We start from the raw sequence: 6,881 nt of genomic DNA, 5'->3' as shown, positions 1-6,881 counted from the left end.
GTACCTTCATGGACCATGTCCTCTGAGAGATGCAGCTGCTGAACTGTGACACGGCTCACATTTGTTACAGCATCATGAATAAAATAGACTATAAAGTCTGTTGTATCTTATTACCACTCAACAGTGCTAAATTCACTTTCCTACAGGACATGTGTCATGCACTGTAAAAAAAAAAGTGTAGCAAGCTGTAACTTCACGAACACAGATGTGGCAGGAAAAAAAGTTTGTGCTCACTGATGATACCCGAGGCTTACCCCTGCATGCCCTTCCAGGGTCTCTTGCCACAGTCCTGGGATGTGCTGTTGCAGTATTAACCCTAGAACACTAACGTCGGGTGGTTTTCACCCACACGATTCTTGTCATGTGATTTTCATTGTGTTGCTGCTGTCTGAGTTGCATGGGTCCTTGGGTTTAGTGTGTGAGCATGCTTACAGTACTAACACAATAAATTACATTTATCAGTTTACTAATAAAATACATTGGCATATTATCAATTAATGCAGACATTTGGTATAATATTTCTAGTGCATATACACTATATTGATAAAAGTATTCACTCACCCATCCAAATAATTGAAATCAGGTGTTCCAATCACCTCCATGGCCACAGGTGTATAAAATCAGGCACCTAGGCATGCAGACTGTTTCTACAAACATTTGTGAAAGAATGGGTTGCTCTCAGGAGCTTAGTGAATTCCAGTGTGGTACTGTGATAGGATGCCACCTGTGCAACAAATCCAGTTGTAAAATTTCCTCGCTCCTAAATATTCCACAGTCAACTGTTAGTGGTATTATAACAAAGTGGAAGCGATTGGGAACAACAGCAACTCAGCCACGAAGTGGTAGGTCACATAAACTGACGGAGCGGGGTCAGCGGATGCTGAGGCGCATAGTGCACAGAGGTCGCCAACTTTCTGCAGAGTCAATCGCTACAGACCTCCAAACTTCATATGGCCTTCAGATTAGCTCAAGAACAGTGCGTAGAGAGCTTCATGGAATGGGTTTCCATGGCCGAGCAGCTGCATCCAAGCCATACATCACCCAGTGCAATGCAAAGCGTCGGTGTAAAGCACGTCGCCACTGGACTCTAGAGCAGTGGAAACACGTTCTCTGGAGTGACGAATTGCGCTTTTCCATCTGGCAATCTGATGGACGAGTCTGGTACTTGTCTGGCTGCATTGTGCCAAGTGTAAAGTTTGGTGGAGGGGGGATTATGGTGTGGGGTTGTTTTTCAGGAGCTGGGCTTGGGCCCTTACTTCCAGTGAAAGGAACTCTGAATGCTTCAGCATAGCAAGAGATTTTGGACCATTCCATGCTCCCAACTTTGTGGGAACAGTTTGGAGATGACCCCTTCCTCTTCCAACATGACTGTGCACCAGTGCACAAAGCAAGGTCCATAAAGACATGGATGAGAGAGTTTGGTGTGAATGAACTTGACTGGCCTGCACAGAGTCCTGACCTCAACCCGATAGAACACCTTTGGGATGAATTAGAGCGGAGACTGAGCCAGGCCTTCTCGTCCAACACCAGTGTGTGACCTCACAAATGCACCTCTGGAAGAATGGTCACAAATTCCCATAAACACACTCCTGAACCTTGTGGACAGCCTCCCCAGAAGAGTTGAAGCTGTTATAGCTGCATATTTAACCCTATGGATTAAGAATGGGATGTCACTTAAGTTCATATGCAAGTCAAGGCAGGTGAGCGAATATTTTTGTTACTTTTTGTTACCTGGCTTGACTAAGCCTAACAATCACAGTCAGGGTAAGCAGTCACATGACGGTGGTTATCAACTGGCATACTCAACCACGGTTTTTCTTATCAAGACATGTTTGCAGTATATAACAAATCGCCAACATGGATAGGTGTACTGACAGTAGAGCAGCTTTCTTCACGATGGAAGAACATTAACACTGAACATTATCTTACACAAACATGAGGAACACAAACATATTATACAGCAGCAAATATTATAAAAGCAGCACAGTTGCAGCTGCCAAAAGCAGGACTGGCAAAAACTGGGGGAATGTGTGAGTTAATGACATAATATCACTGCCCTGTCATTAGGGCACAAGTAGATCTGACTATAATAACGTGTATTCCAATAAATGAATATGGTGTGTTTGACAGTTTTAGCCTTTCAGCTGCATCTCCAGCGGGGTCATAGGGACTTGGGAGCAAATGAAAAATGAGCATAAAAACAAATCAAGGAGGTAAGTGTGCTTATTTTGATATTGTTGTAAATACAAGGTGTAGTGCTTCAGTCAGGCTCTGACAAGATCAGTGGTGTACAAAAGTAGCCTACAATGAAGTGACTGACACTGTTGTATGAAATTAAGAAGACAGGAGGGGGCCCTCCTACAGTCCTGCTGAGGAGCGACAGTCACAGCAGTGTGACATCTGCACTTTTCTTCAATTCAGCCTTGCAAAGTTACAATGCGTACAAGTTAAAGCAACTGTATTGTGTGTCATTTGTTTCAGATTGTCTCCTCCAATGTTTGGGCTCTGTACAAAAGGACTTCAGAACTCTGAGTACAAAAAACTTGAGTATAAAAGAAAGTTATTAAAGTTAAACTGGAGGCAGAGAAATTGGAACACAAAAATAAGGTAATGTTATTTATTTACAGGCATGGGAAACAATTCAACCAAAACATGTTTTCCTTTTTGTTAACTGGAACTGTAGGACAATGAAATATTTGTACATTAAGAGACAAAGGTCTGTTCTTTGTGTTTCTTACACAAAAAGGAAATGCCTCTGTTTCTAAAGTAAAAATCAAAATAAAATGCAGTTTCTTATGGAAAAAAAAAATGCTAAGTGAGGGCCTCTCTCACATTTAAAAAGGCTGGCAGGTGTCCCCCTTGTCTCTAAGCAGCACTCCACTGAACAGCCCTGAAGATAAAGAGAGAACATTGCCATGATCAGTATCAAAAAATACAGTTTAAAGAACATAACACAATACCCTGCTCCAATCTGTGGCACAATGCAGCCTCCCTGAAGATCTGGCAATTAATTCACAACAGCAAATCTTATGCTGTTGTGAATTAAAAGCAGCTCCTTTCATAAGTATGCGGGTCCAGATTATTTATGGATGAAGCAGTCACATAGGTTAATGTCTACCTGCTATATTGAAAAAGCCCCCTTTTATGGACTCCATGGGCAAGTGTCCAGGTAACACGACAAAGACATTCAGCAGCTTTGTCAGAGCACAGGCCACCTCATGTATAGCCCTGCAGACTGTGTTTTTGCTGAGGTTTTCTGGATCACCCACAACATACATAAAGGTACCAGAAGCAAAATAATGTAAGGCAATGCATACAGCCTGTGGGACTGTAAGTGCACTGTGTCGCACTAACAACGTAGGGATCAAGAAGCTGTAAAAATAAGTCATCCCCTCTGATGATAAGTGGAGCAGGTTAAGAGTTCAGTGTAAGTTACCGCAGTGATTTGCCCCGGTAAGAGGTGAGCTGTCATCGGAGGACTGAAAACTCAGGATTAAACCTTGCTTTAGCTCGATAATCTCAAACCCTGCTTCATAGTATAGGCCTCTGATGGTACCATGTCACGGTTAATCCATGTGCCAGTTCCTTCCCAGTTGTGCCTCCCTGTGTTCCCTCATGTCTCCAACTCCTGGTTTGTCTTCGTCTGTGTCTTATCTGTCCCAGGACTCCAGAGCCAGGCCCAAGACCCTCCTTGGCCAAAGCTGCTGACTGAGTCATCCCCCACTCTTCATTCGTCAGCCAGCCTTCACCTGTATTCAGATTCCAGTTGACCTCACCATCCTAATTCCCTTTTGATATCCTGGATCAGCCCCTTCAAGCCATAAGCCCTCCATTCTCCATTCCTCCCCTGTTTTAATGGTCACCAGACCTCCATTGCTACTCAACCCTCCTGTGACTCCATGTGCACCAGCTCCAGCCCCAATTTAAGCATCTCCCTTTGTCTTACTCAGTTTCCATTAAATCCAGTGTGTTAAATGTGACAGTAATACATGATCTGTACAACTTTGCATTAGCTGCTGCCATGTTATTTAGGCTAATGTATGCTTCGAACCTCAACTACCCTGCTAACCTGAGGTGTTCCAGAAAGTTATAATGGAGCTGCATGGCAGCATACGCTCTAAGAAAAAAGTTCTCAACAGACTCCATGAGTGAGCTGTGATTGGCAAGGCGGACACAGCGCAGTTTCCCACGTTCGACTTTCAGTGTAAGGACCATTGTTGGTCTTTCACTTACGCAACTCACTTGCCCTGCCTTTTATGTATGCTTTTTACAGTATTTATCTATAGCTATTTACTATGTTGTTGTAAAGAATATTTTTTTTCACATGTTCCAAAACATACTTGTTACATCAGTGCCTTGTCAGATTTGCGGACGTAACAACATGTTTAATTTTCCCCTTTCATTGGGATTTGTGATATATGGCAGGTGCTGTTTGCACCTAGGTGTCTGTAGCCAACAATGCTATTTGCACCTGGAGTTGATAGGTAATGTGGCTATTTACACCTGGATTTTCAGATCTCCTGTCAGTCCTCTTCAGTGAGTCACATGGAAGAGGTTCTGGAAGAGTGGCCTTCTAACTCACCCCTGTCTCCAGGGATAAAGTCCTGCCACACCAATCTGTCAAACTATGCATTTATGTACTGGAGATGCTCTTTAAAGATGGTAAAATCATCCAGATGGACAACACAATCCAACATGATTCATGAGTCTTTGAAAGGAAGCTGAAGGCTTGTGCAAATCAAATGGTATCACAGTATAAGAATAATGTCCAGATGGAGTTAGAAAATCACTGATATCCCAGGCCCTTGGAGACAGTGGGACTTGCTAATAACCCTTCAAGTCAAACTTGCTAACATACTTGATCTACACAGTCTTCCATGCATGGCAAAGGAAACAGTGATGTTGTTTACCTCTCAAAAGTCTGCACAGGGTCTGAATGTGGCAACACCCAGCTGGAATTAGAGGGCTCGATGTTTTTATCCAACTGTTCTTGTTTCTCAGGGAAACAGTAAAAGCTCTGCCTAATCAACTCAGCAGTAGCAACGTCAATGTCATGTTCAATAAGATTGGTACATGGTGGAGTGTCTAAAAACAGCTGTTGAAAACTGTTAGGGCAATCAGTTGAACTCCTTCACTCTCCTCCATTTGCTCCAAAAGTGAAGATAAAACCCTTAATGCCTCAGTATTTCACTCATCAGGTAGCAATTCCCCTTCAGCTGCCTCAGTGGCAGAAGAGGGAACATTTTTCAGTCAACTAATACAAAGGACAGGGTTTACACAAGGTGCCTGCCTATTTTAACCAGAGGACAAAAACAAAAATAGAACTTCAACAGGTGTGTGACAAATTTTGGCCCGTGTTTGGGCATAAAACTCAAACAGTCCTACATAAAACCTTAGTTTAAAACTGTTCACATTATCAAGCAGGTGTTGTGGTGGTTCAGATGGTTGGCACTCACTTCACACTTACTTAATGGACTATATACAGTGTGTCCAAAAGCCAGATCATTTGAACTAGAAGCAGCAACCATGGCAGCCCCTCGTCCCAGTCACGGCTAAGTTCTGTACAGAGTGAGCACATGCACGTAACTGTCAGCAAGTACTGGCCACCAGATTTTAAAGGAAGCATCCCATAGGCAAACTGATGGCTGGAATCGGTCACATAGGGGCAGGAGCAATGGTCTGGTTACATTTGTTGGTCAACTGACAAGTGCGGCAAGTTTTAATGTTAGGAGAAACATCATGCTTCAAATGTGGCCAAAAGAAATGACACAGGACGTCTAGCCTCAACCAATGGACGCAACAGAGATACTAGCCTTACACAATAAACACAACAAGCACAGCACTGCAGTTGTAAAGACATGAAATATATACAGACCTCTTTGGAATAATAAATAAAATAGAAAAAAAAAGTCCCTCCTGAGTTGAAACCAACTCAACTGGCTCTTTAGTGACCACGTGCTCTTAGCTGAATTAATAAATGAAACTGGAGTTACTAAGAAATACTGGCACCTCTCTTCAAGAGAGTAGTTTAACACACAGTATGTAACTTCTGCTGGTAAGGGTCTCTCAATCAAAACAATAACAAAAGACATTATGAAGTAGCATGGGATCATGGGAGTTATTGTCTTTACCATCATTACCATAAGCTTCTCCCGTTTTGGATTCCTTCAGTGTCAGTCTTTCTTTTAGCTGAATTATCCACAGAGGTATCCTCCTCTCCAAACCAAACACATCAGGTGAGTATAACCTGTACAAACCTAACCTGAATAAAGCCGTTTCACATTATTACTGTTTCGCTGCTGCTGGATTTCTCAGTGGATGTCCTCTCATATGACTTTTAACTGTGTTCAGTGAGTGCAGGAGAGCAGCACCTTTAATTGACAAATCAGCAGCCAGACATTCAAGTGAATGAGATGTTAGTCACCTATTGCCATGGGAAACTCTCACCCAGGGGCTCTGAGCCTAGATGCTGTTTCCACAAATGACTCCAAAATGGTTTTACCCTCCTTAGCGAAATGTAAAAGTAATTGCACAATGGCTACAGAATCGATATAGTTAATATTTCATCTCACATATCATGAGAATTCAAATTTTAGTTAAACTTTAAGCTGTTCAACAGTGCCCCCCCAAAAGACCACAGCTGTGTGTGTGTGTGTGTGTGTGTGCCTGCTGAAGGCCAGCTTTATTATGCTCCAGTACATTTTGGTTACATCAGCACACATCAAAACGAAAGCATCTAAAAGGGGGAGGGAGAAAGAGTGAGGTAGTGTACTTTTGATCAAGGATGGCCTTGACTGCTGTACGTCCTAGACTTGAACTCTGTGAATCTGTAGTCTGTATGTTTGGAGGCCTGTCAAAGCCTCAGTCCACAGAGAAATGCA

This window comes from Trachinotus anak, unplaced genomic scaffold, assembly GCF_046630095.1.
Source record: "Trachinotus anak isolate AG129_WGS33_773 ecotype Australia unplaced genomic scaffold, CSIRO_AGI_Tana_v1 ptg000021l, whole genome shotgun sequence".
Lineage (NCBI taxonomy): Eukaryota > Metazoa > Chordata > Actinopteri > Carangiformes > Carangidae > Trachinotus > Trachinotus anak.
Note: the sequence above shows the minus strand (reverse complement) of the source record.